The following is a 21791-nucleotide window of genomic DNA, read 5'->3' on the forward strand; positions in this document are numbered from 1 at the left end:
TCGCAAGAATAGTTTTGCTTATTCATTCACTGACGGTTCTACCATTTTGTTACAATTACAAGAACGAGTTATCGCAGTAAGCAACAAAGCAATTCGTTACAACTCTCCGATAAGTTTACCCAAAAGGTGTGAAGGAGTTACCACACAAGGAAGTGGTTTCATTGTTTTCCACTTTCATGTCGAGTTGAAGTTTTGTTGCTTCGAGTTGCCTTTAATGACTCATTTACATGATTTTTGGGGTCTTATACACATTTCTCCCTTAAAAAAACAAAAATAATGAAAAATCTGTATGATGTACATATCTGTGGCAAAATGAAAACATATTCCAAAAATCATTTAAATTGATCTTGATCAAGTAGTTTTATTTTGAAACAGGAAATCAAATTCTTTTAATGTTTTTCTCTTAAAAAACAAAAAGAAAAAAAAAAGTTGTTCATTTACAAAATAAGACTCTTTTAGGCCAAGATCAGTGTAGTATCTGTTCTGATGTTACACTTCAACCTTTTCTGTCTTCAGTCAGTGGAAAAGAAATCCTTCATGACTGAGACAATTTTAATAAATATTAAAAACCGACCTTGTGTCTAACTCTGCTCTCGTGGGGAGGAAAATAAATAGGAACATAAGACAAAGATCTACACATAGTGGTTTTTGCACTAGGTGTATCGGAATTTTTGACACCCCTAACACGAAACTCCGAATAAAATATAAAAATCTCGTAATTTCTGTTAAAAGTAGGTTATTTATTTTTTTTATGGATTATACTTCCAAAATAAACTATTAAAGTTGTTTTAAAAGTAATAGAAATATTTTTCAATTTTTAAACTTTAAAAATCTATCAAAATTTTTCTATTGATTCTATTTTTACGATATTTTCAGGGTCAATGTGAAATTTTATGTTCTTTCCAATAAACCGAATATAATATTTTAGACAAACGTTTTTTTTTTAATTCACACCCCCCTCCCATTTTCAAGTTTCTATTAAAAAGTAAATAATTAATTTACTCACAAATTGAAGAGAAAAGGTCAATAAATAATATATTCAAATTAAAAAAAAAAAAAAAAAAAAAAACGTAGTGTTTTTTAGAATTTTACCTGTAAAGTTTGAAGTTTAAAACCTTTTTTTTTAAACTACGTTATTTGTTTTTTTCTTTTTTAATGGAACCGTGATCCTTGCTCCTTTAATTGAAAAAAAAATTAGGGCTTGAATTACATTTTTCGAGGAGTTATAAGCTTGGAAAGACAGGAGGTCGAATAATTCACGCCTCCCATTTTGAAATGTCTATTAAAAAGTAAATAATTTATGTACCAAAGTTTTATATATCACAAATTGAAGAGAAAAGGTCAATAAATAATATATTCAAATTTAAAACAAAACAAAAAAAGAACTGTTTTTTTAGAAATTTACCTGTAAAGTCCGAAGTTTTAAAACCACTTTTTTTTTTTTTTTTTTTTTTTTTTAAATGAACCCTTGGTCCTTGCTCCTTTAATTGAAAAAAAAAATTAGGGATGAATTACATTTTTCGAGGAGTTATAAGCTTGGAAAGATGGGGTGGAATTATTCACTATTTTCACGAAATTTCTGACACCTATTTTTGCACTCACTGTACCATGCTATTTTTAATAGTATTTTCAATTGAATTCATTTTACAATATCTTCTTTTAATAGATAGGTGAAAGTATAGAATAGTTACAAAACTCCTCACCATGTAAAGAATGGCTTTCTAAATAATAACATTATTTCAACACAGTAAGTGCATAAGAACCGAAAATAAAATTGAATGGAGATAAAACAGCGCTTTTGTTTTCTGCTTTACGAGTTTCAGGAACCCGGGTTTCAGTTTTTGTGGTAGCTTTTCGATTGTTCGAACTCACGATCAGATTTTATTGAAGCAATATCGACAGCCATGGGGGACAATCTATAACAGCACGGAATTTGGTTCCTAGTAAAAACTTTATTTTTGAACATTCGAAACATCTTAAGATTTATTTTTAGGGGTTGTATTACATAGATTCGAAAAAGTTGTCAAAAAAACAAATATATAACAAATAAATGTTATCAAAGGCAAAATAAGTTACTTTTCTACCAAACTGGATATATTTTTCGTGTTTTTATTCAATGTAACATGTTTATTCAGCTCGAAAAACATGCAGTGTTTACCGATGTATTGGAACATTCAAGATGGCGCCCGACACTCTCTTTAACATGGTAAGTTTGGGAAAAGGTGTTATAAATAATAAACTAGACAAAATACTATTAAAAAAACACCGAATATATATCAACCTATGTCACGGTAACATATATTGAGCGAATTTCTAGCAGTATTTTGCCTTGTTTATTATTTATAACATCTTTTCCTGAACTTACCGTGTTAAACAGAGAGTCGGGCGCCATTTTGAATTTCCCAACATCGGTAAACAGTAAACACTACGCTTTTCGAGCTGAATAAACATGTTACATTGAATAAAAACAAAAAAAATATATCCAGTTTGGTAGAAAAGTAACTTATCTTGCCTTTGATAATATTTATTTGTTATATATTTGTTTTTTGACAACTTTTTCGAATCTATGTGTACAGTAATATAAACCCTATTTTGATTTTCATAAAGTTAAAAAACAAAACAAACAAAAAAACTTTATAAAAACCAATAAATAAATAAATGTCTAAAAATAAAACAAAATTTGTCTCTTCGTCTCTCTCTCTCTCTCTTTTCAAAAACAAGAAAAGAAACGGTAAAAATACAAGAAAATTATTATAGAATTAAAAATAAAAATAAAATGAATTATATCAAAAATTGTTATTGAAAATTAAATAAAAACCAAATATTTAACTGAAATTACCATTTTGCAATTTGTCGAATTTTGGTAACAGAATTCAAAAACGGTTCTTCTCCGTTCGCAGAAGTTTTTGAAAGTTCTAAAACCGGTGTTGAGTTTTGTAAGTTATTTTTTAAATAAAGTTCCGGGAGAACTTTTTTTTCCTGTCTGTCGGATAAAATTTTCGCTCGCAATTTTTACTCCTTGTTGCTCAGCATTGAACAAAGCAATTCCAAATGTAAAACATATGTGATTACCCTTGACGAAGGAATACAACAATATATTCTCACTATGGCTTGAGAATTATTTTATTTCTCGCCGATTTCATTTTAGGCGGCAGGGTTGCCTGGGATAATTGTTTGACTTGCTGTTTGTTTTCTAGCTTTCCTCGTCACTTGAAGTAAGTGGTTTCGTCAAAGGACTAGAAAAGGCACTTTTTTGTTAATAACTTCAGCACTGGTGGGTTGATTATTTCCATGCCGGACCCTAATTAAATCATAAATTTGCTGTTTTCTCAGAGACTAGCCTGAGTGCCTGGCGTTGCCCGGGTGTTTGTAGGTGTGTGTTGAGCAAAAAAAAAAAAAGTTGTAGTAGGCAGATAGGCTCGAACCGTAACGCGAAGGCGAAAAAGAAAGTGGAGGTGTGTGTAAGGGTGTCGGTGGAGAAAAAGAAATGGTAGTAGATAGGCAGACTCGAACCTGTACCGCAAAGGAGAAAAAGAAAGTGAAAAAAAAAACAAAAAAAAAACAACAAAACCTGCTGCGTAAGCTGTTCCGCCTATCGCCAAACTGGAAGTAACGTAGGTTTAAATTAAGGCTAGACAATCAAAAAGGGGTGATGACTTTCGAAAATAGCAGCGAAAAAAGCAACTCATTCCTGTAGAAAAGTGCCCAGTTGAGGGTGAAGGAATTAATGTTTTAAGCCAATTTTTCGATATTTGTCGTCCGAAGGGTCGAGCTTCAAAATAATACCAATCTTGTGAAAATCCGTCGCCTCTGTCGAAAGTTTTTGGCAGGCAGGCATGCATACATACATACATACATACATATAAACAGACAAGTGAGATTTATATAATAGATGGCCCACTTTCGTCTTTTCAAAAGAAGTGTTTTAAAACAAACTTTGTTTTCTTTTAGGTACCAGTATCTATTTTTTTGAGTGGAAAAATTATTTTTCTGCCATATTTTCTAGTGAGAGTGTGTGTGTGTTAGTGTCTTATACAAACAACTATGTTTTTTCCATTGTACATATTTTATTCAATTCGTACATAATATTTTTATTTCTTCAAATCCCCACATCGTGTATATATATATATATATATATATATATATATATATATATATATATATATATATATATATAATGTCATTTTGGGTTCAAACTAAGTTATTGAATGATTTTATTTTTGATGCTAGTGATTAATTAAGTTAAATAATGTTAGGTTGTGTTACTCGCCATCCCCTTTTATGACCTTGTGCCACATTTAATATATATTGACATTATATTTATGAATAAATACTAACCAGTTGAATACCTGTTTTCCACAATCAGTCCAGCAGAAACTGAACCATTTCGGTGGTCTTTTGCCTGTTGGGCTGAGGTTTTAGTTCTGAATAGTCCTTTTTTTTTCCAGGCCTTGCTTTCACTCTTTAGGAGGGAGAAGTTAGTTTATTGTTAGCTGCCTGAGGTTCCCCGATCAGGGAATGTGATGAAGCTGCTGAAGCAATATATACTTTGGTCGGAAGAAAGTAAATACCCAATTTAACAAAAATTGGGCCATTTCAATTTATCTGTCAGGCTGAGGTATTGGTCTTGAATAGTCTTAGGGGGTTCACTCTTCTAGGCTTTGTCCAACTGTTATTGCTAACGGTTGAGGGGTCCTAACTGGGAAATACCAACAAAGCTACCTGGGAAACTTTTAGGAGGTCAGAGTACATCTTCTTTAGAGGTGTTGGCTTATTCTTCTCATCTTCCAGCCTTGTGTCACATCTTCCTGGAAGTAAATACCATTTGTCACATGTTGTGGTTATAGTCAGCTAAAGTCTTTCATGATTTTCCGCATGACTGCTACGAAAACCAGTAACAAGGCAAAATAGTCCTTTTGCTTTTTGGTATTCAGTATCTGTATTTTGAAGCGATTTATTGAAATAAAATATAAAAAAAGCACATTATTGAAAAGTATGCAATAAAAAATAACAAAATTATACAAATAAAAATAATGTGATTAGTCTTTATAAATATACTTTATAAATATATTTTATAAATATATTTTATAAATATATTTTATAAATATACTTTATAAATATATTTATAAATATATTTTATAAATATACTTTATAAATATACTTTATAAATATACTTTATAAATATATTTTATAAATATACTTTATAAATATATTTTATAAATATATTTTATAAATATACTTTATAAATATACTTTATAAATATATTTATAAATATATTTTATAAATATACTTTATAAATATACTTTATAAATATACTTTATAAATATACTTCAATAATTCTTAATAAAGAAGATCATCATATCTTATCGCAATTAACCCATCGCATAGCGGTGCTGTTTGCCTCCTTAAGGTCTTGGTTTGAGCAATGAGGACCCAATCGGCAGTTTTCCCTAAGGTGGTGCATCGTTTGTACCTCTCCGCATGGACATAAAGGTGAGGTGTCTAGGCCCCACTTGTGGAGATTGTCTTTTTTTTTTTTTTTTTTTTTTATTACATTTTCACCCCAAACAAGGCAAATTGCCACTTTGGTGAAGGGGGCTACTATCAGGGGCAACAACTACTGGGGTACTATGTAGGGATTTGGGCAGCAAGGTGTCGGTTCACGTTACACTTGAACTTCTGCACGTCAGTACTGTTGGGGAAGCAGGGACCTGGAATGGAATTCCAGAGTCTTGCGGTTCTGGGGAAGAAACTATTGGAGTAAAAAGATCTTTTACATCTAGGGATCTCTACAGTGTGGGGGTGGGATCTAGTAGCCTGTCGGGTTTGTCGAGGGTGCTCGCGTCGTGGGGGCACAAGTGATTGCAGTTCGTCAGAGCATTCACCACTAAAATACTTGTAGAAAAGGCAGAGGGATGCAACATTTCGTCGATGGGACAGAGGCTGAAGCTTAGATGCCAGTTCAGGGCCTATCAGGTTTGCGACTCTCTTTTGAACCTTGTCAAGGAGCGAGAGACTAGTAGCAGATGCACCAGCCCAGATGTGGCAGCAATACTCCATACATGGGCGAATGGTGGCCTTATAGAGGTACAGGATACTTTCGGGTGTTAGTAGTTTTCTAGCACGGTAGAGAGAGCCTACCTTTCTTGCAGCGGCCCTGGCAATGCCTTCAATGTAATTGTTCCAACTCATGTTTCCTGTGAACGTTAGGCCAAGGAGTTTGAAAGATGGACTCTCAGATAAAGAGTCGTTGGCCATTGTTTTGCCTACTTTAGCTCTGGCTCTATTTAGAGTCACCCAGTTTTTTCTACCAAGGTTTGAACCCCGGGGGAGTGTTTCTTTGGGTTTCATAGGACTTCATTTTTATTCCTGCTGTTATAGCCTTGCCATCGTTCCATCCTATAGGAGGCAGCTTGGCTGGGATCGATTTCCTCTGTATTGATGAAGCTACTGCGAGATTTTAGTCTTTGTCTCACTGATTGGTGGCCAAACGGTGAGTGTCTGTGGTCGTTAAGCTGTTTGTACCGTTATATTCTGGTGATGACTTCTTGCCTGATATGTGGTGGTGGAATACCAGTTAGGCAGTATAGAGCTGGCAAGGGAGTTGGTCTTAGGGCACCAGTTATGGTCCGGTATGTCTTGTTCAGCTCTACATCAATTTTATGGGCATGGCATGATCTTGCCCATACTGGGGCACAATACTCCGCTGTGGAATGGCACAGTACGAAAGCTGTTTGCCTCAGTGTTTTGGGGTCGGCACCCCAATTGCTGGTGGTGCTGGAAATAAAAAGAAGATTGCAAAAAGTGTTTACAGTAATTCTTAATTAAAAAAAAATTGAAAAAAGGTATTTTTGCTAAAACTTAAAAAAAAAAAAAAAAAAAAAAAGAAAACGACAGGGAAAGTATAGCCGTGAGAAAAAATAGTGAAAGGGCTATTTTGCCTTATCACCGGTTCTGATAGCAGTCACATGGAAAATTAGGAAAGATGAGAATAATAGTCCAAAAAATACAAAAAATAATTATCAATCCTCATCTCAAAGAAATATACATTCATCATATAAAAAAACAAACAAACAAAAACACACACAAAAAAAGACCAAACGGAATGGACCCGGATTTATTAAAAAAAATATAGACTTGGCACTATTTGCGTTTTGAATTTCTAACAACTATGTTCGTTGGGAAAGCAAAAAAAAAAAAACATTTTTCACTATTAACCAATAACATCCAGTATGAATACACCTGGAGATGGTCGGAGATTACATCGGCTGAAACGTTGTGGAAAAAAATACCCAAGATGAGAATAATAGTCCAAATAATACAAAAATTAATTATCAATCCTCATCTCAAAACTATTCATTCATCAAAACAGGTTAATGCATATCACTTTTTATGTCCCCACCCCCATAAAACTAACCCTAACCCTAACCCTAACCCCCATAAAACTAACCCTAACCCTAACCCTAACCCCCATAAAACTAAACATAGCGACACCAAATCGATTCAAAATTAGTGGATCATTTTTTAAATCACACTTTAATCATGCGAATCAAACTTTAAATATTATACGGGGTGATTAGAAAGCATATTTGAAATTTATTACTGAAATATAATTATTACAAGACACGAATAGCGGAGATGTCCCAAGCGTTGTAACATTGCCCCATTATTTTTTTTCTTTAGTTCTTACATTGGCTGAACAATATTTTTGACGATGTGAAAAATGCAATTAACTGGATCAGTTGTTGTTTGGAGTTGGTAACATATAGAAATTTTATAACTCCTCATAGCATTCATCACCATCCATCTGACAATCTATTCATCTCGTGAACCTAGGCTTCAAATAGTTTTTTAACCTTGATAAGGGGTGTCTCATTAGTAAAAATAGAAAAAAAAAAATTATTTGTGAAATTATTTGATGCAGCTTCCAGACATCTTGAATAGCTAATGTTGAATGCTGGCACTCATATTAAATTCTAAATAAAACCGCATACATTTATTGTAATACTGATATTTCAATAATAAATTACAACAAACTTGAAATTGTTTGCACGACAACTGAGAAGGTTGCCTCAATTCTCTTCAAACTCTTCAACAAATTCCTTACCGAATCTTGCTTATCTGACTGTTGGAATATTACTTTTGTGATATCAGTTTAAAGAATTCTGGCGAAAGAACTGACCCACTAAATTATTGCTCCATTAGCCTCCCCTCTCTCTTCATTAAAATCTTTGAGTTCTTAATCAATCAAGCACTAGTTCACCACCTCATAAATACTAAACTTCTTTCCGACCAGCAGTATGAATTTAGGCAAGCCCGTTCTACTGCAGATATTCTAACTGTAATCTCTGAACGTATATACCACGCACTGCATGAAGCAAGGCAGATTAAAACAGTAGCTCTAGATATATCTAAGGCCTTTAATAGGGTCTAGCATGATGGTTTTCAAATGAAAATTAAATTATATGGTATTGCTGGTTGAATAATTAACATAATCCAATCTATCTTAGATAAGAGAAAAAATCCAGGTTAACTCGATGGTCGTGCGTCAAAACAACATGATATAAATGTGGATGTGCCTTAAGGATCGATACTTGGACCTTTATTATTGTCCCCGGGATGGATATATTTACTAATGACACCATGCTCTATAAGAGACACGAAAGGAAAATGAATGAATACACATTTAAAGCAATAGCTTAAAGCTTAGAGAAAGACATTAAATAGGGACATGAATGGATGATAACATTCAATGCTTGCAAGACTAAGTTTCTTTCCTTTAATAATTACAAGAAACATTCTCAACCACTAATAGTCATACATTACCTGAGAGCTTTTCGCTCAAACTCTTCAGCTTAACGTTCACAGAGAAAATGAATTGGAACAAATATACCGAGGTCATTGCCAAGACTTCTGCAAAAAAGGTAGGCTCTCTTTACTTTGTTAAAACTTACGCCTGAGAGTATCCTGTCCATCTACAAGGCCAGCATTCGCGCATGCGTGAGATATTGTTGCCACATTTAGGTTGATCCATCTGCTACTAGTCTCTCACTCTTAGACAGGGTTCAAAACAGATTCGTCAAGCTTATAAGTTCTGCACTGTCAACCAAACTTCAACCCTCGTCCCATCGACGAAATGTTGCATTCTTGGGCCTGTTTTATAAGTATTATAACGGAACGAACATCAGACACTTGTATTGTACCCTCTCAATGTAAATAACCCCGACTAACCCGGCAAACAGCAAAATCCCACCCCTACACTGTAGAGATCCCTAGATGTCGAAAACCCTCAAATAGTTTCTTCTCTCAAAACGCTAGACTTTGGAATTCCCTTCCGGGTTTCTGCTTCCTTAATTGTACTGGCATAGAAAAGTTCAAGTGTAATGTAAACATCCCGCTGTTTAACTCCCTACAAGTATCCCTGCAAATTTTGTCTGAAATAGTAATCCTCTTACATCCAACTGGCATTGTGCCTGATTTAGAGTGAAGAAGTAGGGGAAAAGGCATGCAATAATATTGAGTTACTTTCAAATCATACTCTAAATAAACATCACCATAATTTTTTTTTTTTTGACGCCTACAAACCAGCCTATAGACTAATTTATCCGGCATTATTCAATGTTTTTGTTTTGTTTTTTTAAAGATTAAATAAAACAAATTATTTAATCAAGTTTATAGTCTAAAATATATTCATTATAAACTAGATGAACTTAAAATAATAGTAGAAGAATGGCAGTATACGGAATTGTTTCTTTACTCTTTCTTAATAGAATTTTATCTGTATATTTTTATTACAAAATCTGTGAGATTATTTATAGATTTATGACATGAAATTTATGTGAAGTCAAAATCTACAAAGGGACGCAATTCAAAATTTCCTTACGGCAGAGTTATCTCGCTTTGTAGAAGTAGCAAACAGTGATCCCAAATTGGTTTAATCCAAGCAATCTAATGGAGTGAATAACATTCATATTAGTTTCTACGTTTTTCCTCCCATAAAACTAAATATAACGTCACGAAATCGATTCAAAGTTACGGAATCGAATCAGCTTTTAAATTATACTGAAATTTAATGACGTCAATAAAAGCTTCAAATTTAATGATAAACGATCCTCACGCAATTATAAAATCTTTTTTTTCCGCAGATTTAAATTATTTAAATCAGAATTAAATTACGTAGGTTTCATTTAGTTTTGAAAATAAAAAATAAAAAAAATAAAAAGCAGAAAGTAGAATTAGTCTGAAATAATTTAATAATAAACCGTTTTTATGAATTCAAAAATAATTTGTAAGAGAATGATTTGAGGCGTCTTTCTAATGAAATATTAAATAGAATTTTATCTGTATATTTTGTTTTACAAAATCTGCGAAATTATTTTTAGATTTATTGACGTGAAATGTGTGCGAAGTCAAAATATACAACGGGACTTAATTCATATTTTCCTTATGAAAATTATTGCATCGACCAACAGAGTTACTTCCCTTTGAAAGATCATGGTTACATGATCACGAAAAGTGCATTTGCAAAGAGATCAGCTGAGAGAGAGAGAGAGAGAGAGAGAGAGAGAGAGAGAGAGAGAGAGAGAGAGAGAGAGAGAGAGAGAGAGAGAGAGAGATACAATCGCCGATTCAATCATTCCAGTTCTTATCAAGAGTTTTAATGATTTAAATAGCACAAGTTTAATTTAGGTTTGAAAATATGAGCAAAAATATTTTTCATTTTACGAAACCCAAAATGCCACAAAATAAATATTCACTGATTTCAATTCTACTTTCATTCAATTTTTTTTTTAAATAAAAATTACATTAAGATATTTTAATGTGTGAATTGTTGCAATAATTAAAAAGTTGAAGCACTATAAACAGTTATAGAATGTTGATTCGTATCACCGGGTGTTAATACCAACTTTGTATGTTATTTTTTATTTTTTATTTTTGTTATAACAACGACGAAATGGTTTATTCAATTACCTATACAATTTGAAGAATATTGGATAGTTTCTTAGTGAGGAAATGAAAAGTTAGAAAGTTCTTTCGTTTACGCGAAGTTTGTGAGCAGTTATCTTCAGACATAGATAGTCAGTGTTTTGGAATCCAGTGGACATAGACAGAAGAGAGAAAGGGGAATAATATACTCGTTGCTTTCAAGAATCTCTCTGGTGACTGACCGCGATTCTCAAAGGAGCTTAAGTAGTTTTTTAGGTTACATATGACATCAATGCACCCTGAAAGTTAGTCAGGTGATCAAATTGCATAACAGTGACATTTCTCCGAGAGCAAAAGAAATTTGTTATTTAAGGTTGCTACAGTGTCTTGCAGCATATCGACGTGCATGTGATATAAGAGTACATTTAAAATATTTAATCTCTTTAGACATTTTAAAAGATAATATTTAAACCTATAAAAGCTGCAATAGTCGAAGTTTGAGAGTTTTCAGGAATTGAAATTTGTATTTGCTGTCGTATTATAATAAATATTAGAAAGGAATCAATCGGGGGTGTATGTAAAAGTTAACATGTTCACTGTAAATAATTAAACCATGATTTTTAAAAAAAAATTGATTGACGAGGTTTTAGAAAAAAAAATTATTTAAAATATCAGAAAAGAATTTAAACTATAGAGGAGGGAGCCTAGTTTCCTTCCAAATTAATAGTTGTAAAATTTATTTTCAACATTTATTTCATAGTTACCCCCAATTTTGCTAAAATCAGAAAATGTTTCAAGAGTATTTTCTTTCGATCCTGCTCAGAATAACTTGTGACTCAATCTGTGACTGCCACCACTACTCCGAGTAAAATAGCAATATTTATAATGAATGAGTGGTAGAGTTCATTCATGAGTAGGTATTCCATCCCAACACCCCCATCCCAAGCCTTTTAATCTGACTTAATGCGTTTTTGTACATTTTCTTTTTTTTTTTTTTTTTTTTTTTTAGTTATGTGGAAACTGGATATTCGTGATTCTTTGAATACATAATTGTCAGTTGCTATTTCGTACAATTGGATATAATTTATTTCATTGAATTTTCTTGTGTGAATTATCAAATCCATGTTATACAGTCATTATTAGCACAACTGGGTCTTTTTCTTGTAAACTGGCGATCCTTGCATAAGTTCACAAAATTCTTGTTGGCCCTTGCTATTGGAACGACTGGGTACTTTTTCTTTGTTAATTCTCGCGTAAGGTTTCAAAATCCTGTATCACCAGTTGTTACGGTTGGGATTATGGACCCCCCCCCTCCCAAAACACAAAAGTTTCAGTCATGAATGTTCAACGGTTTTTTTTTCATCGATGTTCAATGATAAGTCCATCTAAATACAACATATAAAATTATCAATAACCCTGACCCGTATCCCTCTTTTAGAGCACTGCCCTGAATTGGGCTGTAATGGCCTCTTCAGTTCGGAAAATGCCATTGGTTTTGATGAACACTACCTTTGAGATAATTACACAGATAAAAATTTGGGGGTTTATGATCCGGTGAGTGTGAAGACCATTCAGGATCTCACCTCCTACTACTGAAACAATTACCAAAGTGTCCTGCAAATAACTGAAAGGCAACAAAACAAAGATTGAAACTTGGCAGAGAAGTCAGGCATAGACTGAAGTTTATTTGTACCAAATATGGTTGTTATTCATATATTAAAAATTCATTGGGTAGTGTTTTTGGCGGAGAGGGCACACTATACATAATCGTAACAATGTTTTTCTTTTTCCACCACTTAGCTGAATTAGAAAAATGAAACAGATCTTGTATACTAGCCGTGCCATAGTATCATAAACAAATCATGAGCAAAGTGTATACCATACTTATGAAACAGCAAAGCTATTCACAAGCACTATTCGGCCAGTTCCGACATTAAGAAGGAATAACACTCGCTTCAAATTGAATCAAATGGAATCATTCGCAGAGAACATTTTGCTATTATTTACAAGTTTTATTAATTATGTATTAAAGGAAGAAAAAAAAAGAAGCGTAGTAAGCGAACCAAAGAAGCGGAGAAAGAGACATTCATATAATAAAAGTAAACGTACGTGTGTCTGACTCACTTCATGGTGTGAATAATCATGTATGCAAATTTTTTTTATGAGTAAAGAAGGGGTGTCTTAATCTTAAAAAAAATAACTGATGATAAAAAAATGAAAATAATCATTGAAGTAAATTCAATTTTTATGCAGCGAAGACTAATTTTGTCTTCTTTCTTTTATCGATTAGTTTAGCCTGCATTTTTTATCAACCAGTTTGGTTTTCTAATCGATCACCTTTTATTTATTTTATTTTATTTATTTGTAAAATTTTACTTGCATATTAAAAAAGTTTAGCTTGCATATAATTTTTTTGTCAAGTTTTACCTCAAATGGATTTTCCATTTTTTATAGTTATTTTTTTTTTAACGTGTGACAACATTAGAAAATCAATTGTTATTGAGAACAATAAATTATTTACTCTCCAGAATAATACCTGATTGCCTTGCTTTAAAAAAAAAAAAAAAAAATCAATTATAATCGACCACAAAAAACACTAAGTTTTTATCTTTTTAACTTCCTAATTCAGATCGTTGAACAATATTTCGCACGTTGCTCCCCATAACAACATGAAATGGTTTAAGTTATTCGACCTTGCAAACCAAGTAGGTTATAATGTTTACCAGTCGATTTTCAATTTTAATTTTCATTTTATCGTTTCACATAAGAAAAACAAAAGAAACTGGATGAAACATGAAACAGCTGTAGAAGAGATTGAAAGGGATTGTGTGTAATTAATCGAAATCGTCAGCATACCCTGGTTAAAGCGCCTCTGGCAACCGGCAATAAATAAGAACAGGCAATAAAAGCGAGAGTAATTTTAAAAAAAATTTTTATATAAAAAAAAAAATGTATCTGGATTGATAAAAAATATCCATCCTAAATCAGAAAATTATACGATCTTAATAAAATTTACAACATTTCTTTATTTAATAAATATTAATTAATTATAAAGTATTTATCGATGCATAAAAATTTATTTCATTAAAAAAATATACATTTTTAACCCACTTAAAGTATTTTTCCTCTTCAGCTTAAAGAGCAAATACATTTTATTCTACCTATAATCAAAGTTCAACGACCACATTCACAACGAGATAACACCCGGAAGATACAAATAAAACTAAATAAGGAAGACACACACAAATGAAGGCAGCTACAAAAAAATATCCTGAAAAACAAACAAAAAAAAAAAAACACAGAAAAAACAAACTCTCCTGACAGCTGCATAGAACAACACAATCAGGATGGACTATATGAAAGCTAAGATAGACCAAACCAAGGAAAACTGTAAAAGTAAACTCTGTGGACAAAAAGACGAAATGGTGAAACACATAGGTGAATGCAGCAAGGCACCTCAAAATGAATACAAAAACATACACGATTGTGTGGGGAAAGGCTGTTCACTGGAACTATGCAAACGTCTGCAATTAAAACATGCAGACAAATGCTTCAGACAGAAATCATAGACAATCTTGCGAAATGATAATTACAAAATCGTATTTGACATCAAGATACAAACAAACAAACTCATCCAAGAAAGAAGACATGAAGGAAAAATCTTATCAAATTGTAGATTTTACCGTCTTAGGATATCGCAGGGTGAAGATCAATGGGAAGGAAAAACAAAGCAAATCCACAAAACATGACAGAGAACCAAAAAGGTTATAAAAAATGAAGAAAGTTAATATCATATATTCATACGAGCACTAGGAAAAATTATGAAAAATAAAAAAAAGAATATAAATTAAGAGAAATTAGAATCAAAAGAAACATTGAGACCATACAATGGACAACAATGATGAAAACAGCTAAAATTTTAAGAGAAAATCCTCGACTGCAGAAACCAACCTACATAAACTACAAATTGTAAGCAGCCACATGAAATTTGAAAAAACATTAAAAAAAAAAACAAGGGCAATAAATCTGCAAATTGAGCCCCCTACCCCCCACCCACCCCACAAAAAATAAGTTTTGGCTGATATAATACAAAATAATTGTAAAGATTCAAGAAGGATGGAAAAACCGAGGTAGTAGAACACTAGCCGAACCTATAAAGGAAGAGTACTGAAAGTGCTGGGGGAGGTTTATTGTCACTCAAATTTCAGAGAAGACCAATGGTAATCGCCAGCAAGAAATTAATGGTAAGCAGCAGTTGCAATAATGCAAAATTATTTGCAATGATTATTGAAGTGTAATCTGGGGGAGACTTGATATCACTCAAAATCATGGCAACATCACTTGTTACTCTTTGTGAACAATAACTGGTGGTGATTGTGATGACGACGATGATGATGATGGTGATGATTGTTGTTGTTGTTGTTGTGGTGGTGGTGGTGGTGGTGGTGGTGGTGGTGGTGGTGGTGGTGGTGGTGGTGACGACGACGATGATGATTGTGATGACAACGATGATGATGACGATGATGATAATGATGATGGTGATGGTGGTGGTGATGATGATGATGATGACGACGGTGATGATGGTGGTGGTGGTGGTGGTGGTGGTGGTGGTGGTGGTGGTGGTAGTGATGATGATGATGACGATGGCGGCAATCATGATGATGGTGATGGTGGTAGTGATAATAACGATGGCAATGATGATGGTGATGATGATGATGATGGTGGTGATGATGATGATGATGATGATGATGATGATGATGATGATGGCGACGGCGGTGATAGTGGTGATGGTGATGATGGTGATGATGCTGATGATTGTAGTAGTGGTAATGATTATGATGATGATAATGATGGTGATGGTCATGATGATGATGATGATGATGATGATGATGATGATGATAGCTATGGGAATTAAACAATAACAACAACAACAGCAACAATAATTTAAAATAAACTTTCAGTAGAAAATGATACTAAAAAATCGCAAAGTCCAAATTATTTTATAATAAAACTTATTTCATCCGTGAAATGAAAAATCGGAGATGGGGGAACTATTTATTTGATTTAAACGTTGTTGTTTTTTTAGGGGGGGGGGGGTCCTATCCAGAGTGCCCTTTTTTGGGGGAGCTGGATTTTCATCACATTAAAAACCGACCTTGTGTCCAACTATACCCTCGTGGGGATGCATGTAAATCGGAACATTGTATTTTTAATTGAAAGAGGAAGTCTACCGATGTAATGGCTAGGAAGGTTACCCAACCGAATCATACTGACCCAAAAGTTTGATCTGAGCAAGTCAAATAATAGTTCTGGGCTTTACGTTTGTGTCATAATACTCAATTCTAGTCATACAATGAATCCACGTTACAAATGAGAAGAATATGAAAACTCATAAAGCAGGAAGTAAAAAAAAAAATTAAGTAAAATAAAAAACAAAACTTATTTGATTTTTTATTATCTGGGATATTTAGATCGTCAAACACGTTTCGGTCGTTTTCCCCACTAAACAACATGAAGAGGTTTGAATTATTGGATGATCGAAACAAAGTAAGTTATTATTGTTTATCACACGATTTTATTTTTAAACTTTATAAAGTGTATAATTCAATATTAAAAAAATATATATCCTAGATGTAAGAACAGAATAGTTAACAAAGCTTCCCACGCACTCTATTCATGTTTAAGATAGATTTCAACAAAAGTACATTATAGTGAACAAAGAAGTAAGAGTGAAAAATACAAATATATGACTAATAACTTACACCAAACGCAAGAAAATTTACCGTTTTATCTACCTGTATAAGTTTAAAATGTCAATGTTGTTTCTAAAATGTATTATCTATGGCACCAGATTTATAGGGTAGGTGTTTCAGGCTTGTTCGAACATGTTTTCCCTCACATATACACACCCACATGTACGCACGCACACACACACACACACACACACGCATATACACATCCTCATACACACACACACATATACGCACGCACATATGCACAGACATGTACATATATTCATGTTCACGTATATACACTCACATTCACGCGCACACACATACACACGCTAACATACACACATATACGCACACAAGTACGCACACATGCGAAACGTCACTTCCCCTGAAAGGAATTCCAGACATGCGCAGTCAGAACACTCACCCCGATATAAAAGTCCACGACACGATTCAACTCTCTCTCTTTCTTCCCATTTGCCTGGTTTCGTAACCAGGCAAGTTCGGCGTCCATAGCTCTTGGTTTGAAGACTTTTCCACGTGGACGACTGCTACCATGAACGCACGGTTTTGCTGAGGCAACCACTTCCTTTTCTATTTTCCTTTCTACATGCGGGACGGCCATTTCTCGTCCTCGATTTCATTTCTTTCTTTTCCACTCTTTATCTGTGCCTAAATCAAAACGTGGATTCCATAAACAAAGCTTCTTTCTTAGAACTGCACGCCTATGGAACTCTGTTCCATCTGCCTGCTTCCCACCTGACTACAACTTGGATGTCTTCAAGTCCAACGTTAACAAATTCCTAATGAACCGCTCCCTCAAGTAAACACTTCATCAAATCTCCACACTAACGTAATGTACTTGCAATAACCCCTTTTTTTTTTTTTACACAGTGATCACCACTTATCAAGGCCCGGAAGCCACTCAGGGATAAGGGTTATTGCAAGTACATTACGTTAGTGTGGAGATTTGATGAAGTGTTTACTTAAGGGGGCGGTTCATTAGGAATTTGTTAACGTTGGACTTGAAGACATCCAAGTTGTAGTCCGGTGGGAAGCAGGCAGACGGAACAGAGTTCCACAGGTGTGCAGTTCTAAGAAAGAAGCTTTGTTCATGGAATCTACGTTTTGATTTAGGCACAGATAAAGTGTGGGGGAAATTTTTTTCACATCCCTGAGTGGCTTCCGAGCCTTGATAAGTGGTGACCACTGTGTAAAAAAAAAAATGTAGTTGTCAACGCCTGAATGAACACGTGTTACACCTAAACCATTTTATTTTCAACAGAAAATAAACAACATGTTTATTTTATCCCATCAATTGAGTTATTGTTTCCTTCATTCCATTCATTTCATTATTTTCTTTTGTAGCGAGTTATGAGTTAGGGTATTTATACTCTGGTCCGCAACAGGCTTTAAAGATGATAAAAAAAACCTTCTCCTAATCCGACTGGCAACCAGCCCCGGACTTAGAGTTATGGTTCCGTTTACATTTTTTTTTTGCAACAAGCTTCGAACCAGCTTAACTTTGGAAGATAACTTTAACGATAAATTAAAAGTGACAATAACAAATTTATCGATAACTAGCAGGCAGCCATGCATTGCCCGGTCATAAAATGAACATGAATTATATATAATAATTATATTTTAATTCACGTAGATTTCTTATTTAGAGTCAATTCCCTATTGATTATCATCCAATATATAGGAATGGTTTCAAAAGTTATAACAAAAATATCATTTGGGTACCATCCGCTAAAATCGAAACCAGAATGTTTAGCAGTCCAGCCTGAGTTGTTATTTACTTCTCCAGTTATCGTCTTAGCTACCAATGGATGGGTATGAATGGTTAAAAATTAAGCGACTTTGAGCTATGCATGTTTCATTTTGCACGTGCATAAAAGTAGCAGCAGAAGTAATGTTCTATTCGACTTACTCTGCCATGGTCAGCTGTTTTGTTTTCAATTTTTACCCCTTAGCAGCAATTTTTGCCGGATAAAATCCAAACTGAAAGTGTGCTACAGGTCCAAATACCCTACATATCAAATTTTAACTCTGTAGACCAAATAGTTAGAGAGGAGTTTGATAGAGACTTTTTGCACACATACCGACAAGTTCACTTTTATATATATACTAGCTGTACCCTGCCACGCGTTTCTGTGGCTAAATTTGGTGTAATGGAAAATTCTAATAAAAAGAGAAAATGCATGTTTCTTATATTCTTAGTACAGCAATCCACTCTAAAAAAAAAATGAAAAATAATGGTACTCTTGCAGAATTGGATCCTGATCCTCAGGATTACCGTTAATCATTGCTTGGGCTCGACCAACAATCAGTGGATAAAACTAACGTTGAAACGCTAAATGTTTTTGTTTTTTTTTGTTTTTTTTCTGTATACAAAAATATGAGTTAGTAATTAATATTTGAGTGATGGGGGGGGGTTACTATACACAGATTCGAAAAAGTTGTCCAAAAACAAATGAAAGCAAAGGTAAGGTAAGTTATATTTCTACCTAACTGGATAATTGTTCAGTGTTTTTATGTAAGGTAAAATGTTTAATCGGCTGGAAAAACAGAAATGGTTGCAGACTGTTGAATACGTTAAGTTTGGGAAATTAAGTTGAAAACTAAAAACTATACAATACAGTGTCAAAACCCCACCAAATATGTTACCATGATATAGGCTGACATAATCGGTGGGTTTGTGATAGTATTTTGTATAGTTTTTTAGTTTTAACTTACTTTCTCAAACTTAACATAATCAACAGTGTCCGCCACCATTCGTATCTTTCAAATACACCGATAAACACTGTTTTTCGAACTGACTAAACGTTACATTAAATGAAAAGGGTTTATATTAACAGATACAAAGAAGTTGTCAAAAAATGAATATATAACAAATAAATGTTATCAAAGGCAAGAAAAGTAAATGTTCTACCTAACTGGATAAGATTGTAGTGTTTTTATGTAATGTATAATGTTTAATCAGTTCAAAAACATGCAGTGTTTATCGGTATATTTGAAAAATACAAATGGCGGCAGACTGTATCGAACACGTTAAGTTTGGGGAAATTTTGGGAAAATGAGTTTAAACTAAAAAACTATACAAAATACTGTTAGGAACTCACTCAATATATGTTACTGTGATGTAGGCTGACATATAATCAGTGGTTTTAAATTTTGATCGATACAGGTAACGACTTTTAAGAGTCCCTTTTAGTGATTACCTGGTTTGAGGATATTATACAACTAAATGGCAAATCTCCCCTAAAAATCCGGTATTATTTTACTTTAAGGCCCGTCTCATGTTCGTATATAACGAAATATTTTATTGTAGATTTCAGTGTACTAAAAACGAATCTGCAAACCCTTTCCGTCGCAAAAAGAAAGTTTTCATGATATGAAAAAATTACTTTTTTGAAAAGTGGGTGATCACTTTTCAATTTAAATTTAACTTAGAATGAGCACCCACTTTCTGGCCACCTGAGAGAGGGGCATTTTTCTGTGTGTGTGTGGGGATGTTTTGGCGGCCGACCCCCCCGCCCCTCCAACCAATTTAAGCAGGTAATTTTAAAGGATTTTCCAAGGGTAGAAAGAAAGCCCCGCCCCAAATATCGTGGCCACAAAGTGGGTGATCATTTTACGTTAAATTATTATGGAAAAGTGATCCTTCACTTTTTTAAACTAACATTTCTTCATATCTTGGAAACTACTCGTTTGCCTTAATTATAAAGGTTATTTTCGTTTTCAGCGACCCCGAAAACCTCTAAGTGTGGTAATTTTAAAGGAATTTTCGAGGATGGAGTAATTCCTCATATTTACCTTTTTTTTTTTTTTTTTTTTTTTTCCAATAACATAAGAAATTAAGAATTAGACAAATTTATGGGGCTAATGTACTTACCGACCCGTACTATATTTTGAATCGTATTTCCAAGTTTAATTAAAGTTTTTATTTTATTTTATTCAATTGTATTCTAAATAATGTTAATGCTTCTGTACTGTTCCTTGTCTGCTTAAGTTACGAATGATGGCTTTGTAAAAAATATAGGATACTTTTAAGTGTGAATAATCGTAGAAAGAGCTGACATTTTTTTGCAGAAACCTTTGCAACGTCCTCAATGTATTTGTTCCAGTTCATGTTGCCTGTGAATGTTAAATATAGGAGTTTGGATGAAGAGATTTCAGGTAACGTATTATTAACCATTGCAATCAGTGGTTGAGAAGGTTTGTTGTAATTGTTAAAGGAAAGAAGCTCAATCTTGGCAGCATTGAATGTTACCATCCATTTGCATCCCCATTTCACTAAAGAAGGTCTTTCTCTAAGGTTTCAGCTATTGCTTTAGATGTTTGTTCATTCGTTTCTCCTACATATCATTAGCACCTGTTTCAACTTTAGCTCCAACGTTATTACGAAAGAAAAAAAACTTCTCATCAACCAGATATACTTTCTTCACATCTGACTTATCATCCCTCTCCATGGCCGTTTTTCTTATCACACTTTGCACACAGACTTGTTATCCTTTCTCAACGTACCAGTAATTCCACTGTGATTTTTGTGTATTCAATGTTTACAAGTAGCACAAAAAAATGAATGGCATCGGATTCAATTTCCAAAAATTTGGCAGGGGAGATAACTCGAGCGCAAAGAGGAAATTGTGTGCATCGACTTTGGGATTGACATGTTTAAAACAAGGAACAAATAAATTATGATGATATATGGAATTAAATTACGATTATATATCATTACCAGAACTAAGACTTCTCACACAGATTTTCAAAGATTTATCATTGACAACAACCGGTGGTGTTCCCTTGAATCTGGGTGACAAGTTTCCCTAGATTTACAATACTCTTTTGATAACCTTTGCAAATGACCTTGCATTATCACAACAACCACTTACCATTGATGTCTTTTTGGCAAGGACCATTGGTCTTTACTGGAATTTTGGTGGCAATTAGTTTCATCAAGGTCTCAATCCTCTTCTCTCCACTGTTCCAGTAGAGGTCTGAGCAGTGCTCTCCCTCCCTGGTCTTTCTAATCTCCTTGACACTTCACAGCTATTTTGTGTGGTATCAATCGAGACTTGTGTCATTTTTTGAATTTATATATTTATTTATTATTTTATTTACATACGA

This window comes from Euprymna scolopes, chromosome 27 (assembly GCF_053919585.1).
Source record: "Euprymna scolopes isolate OS-2025 chromosome 27, ASM5391958v1, whole genome shotgun sequence".
NCBI lineage: Eukaryota > Metazoa > Mollusca > Cephalopoda > Sepiida > Sepiolidae > Euprymna > Euprymna scolopes.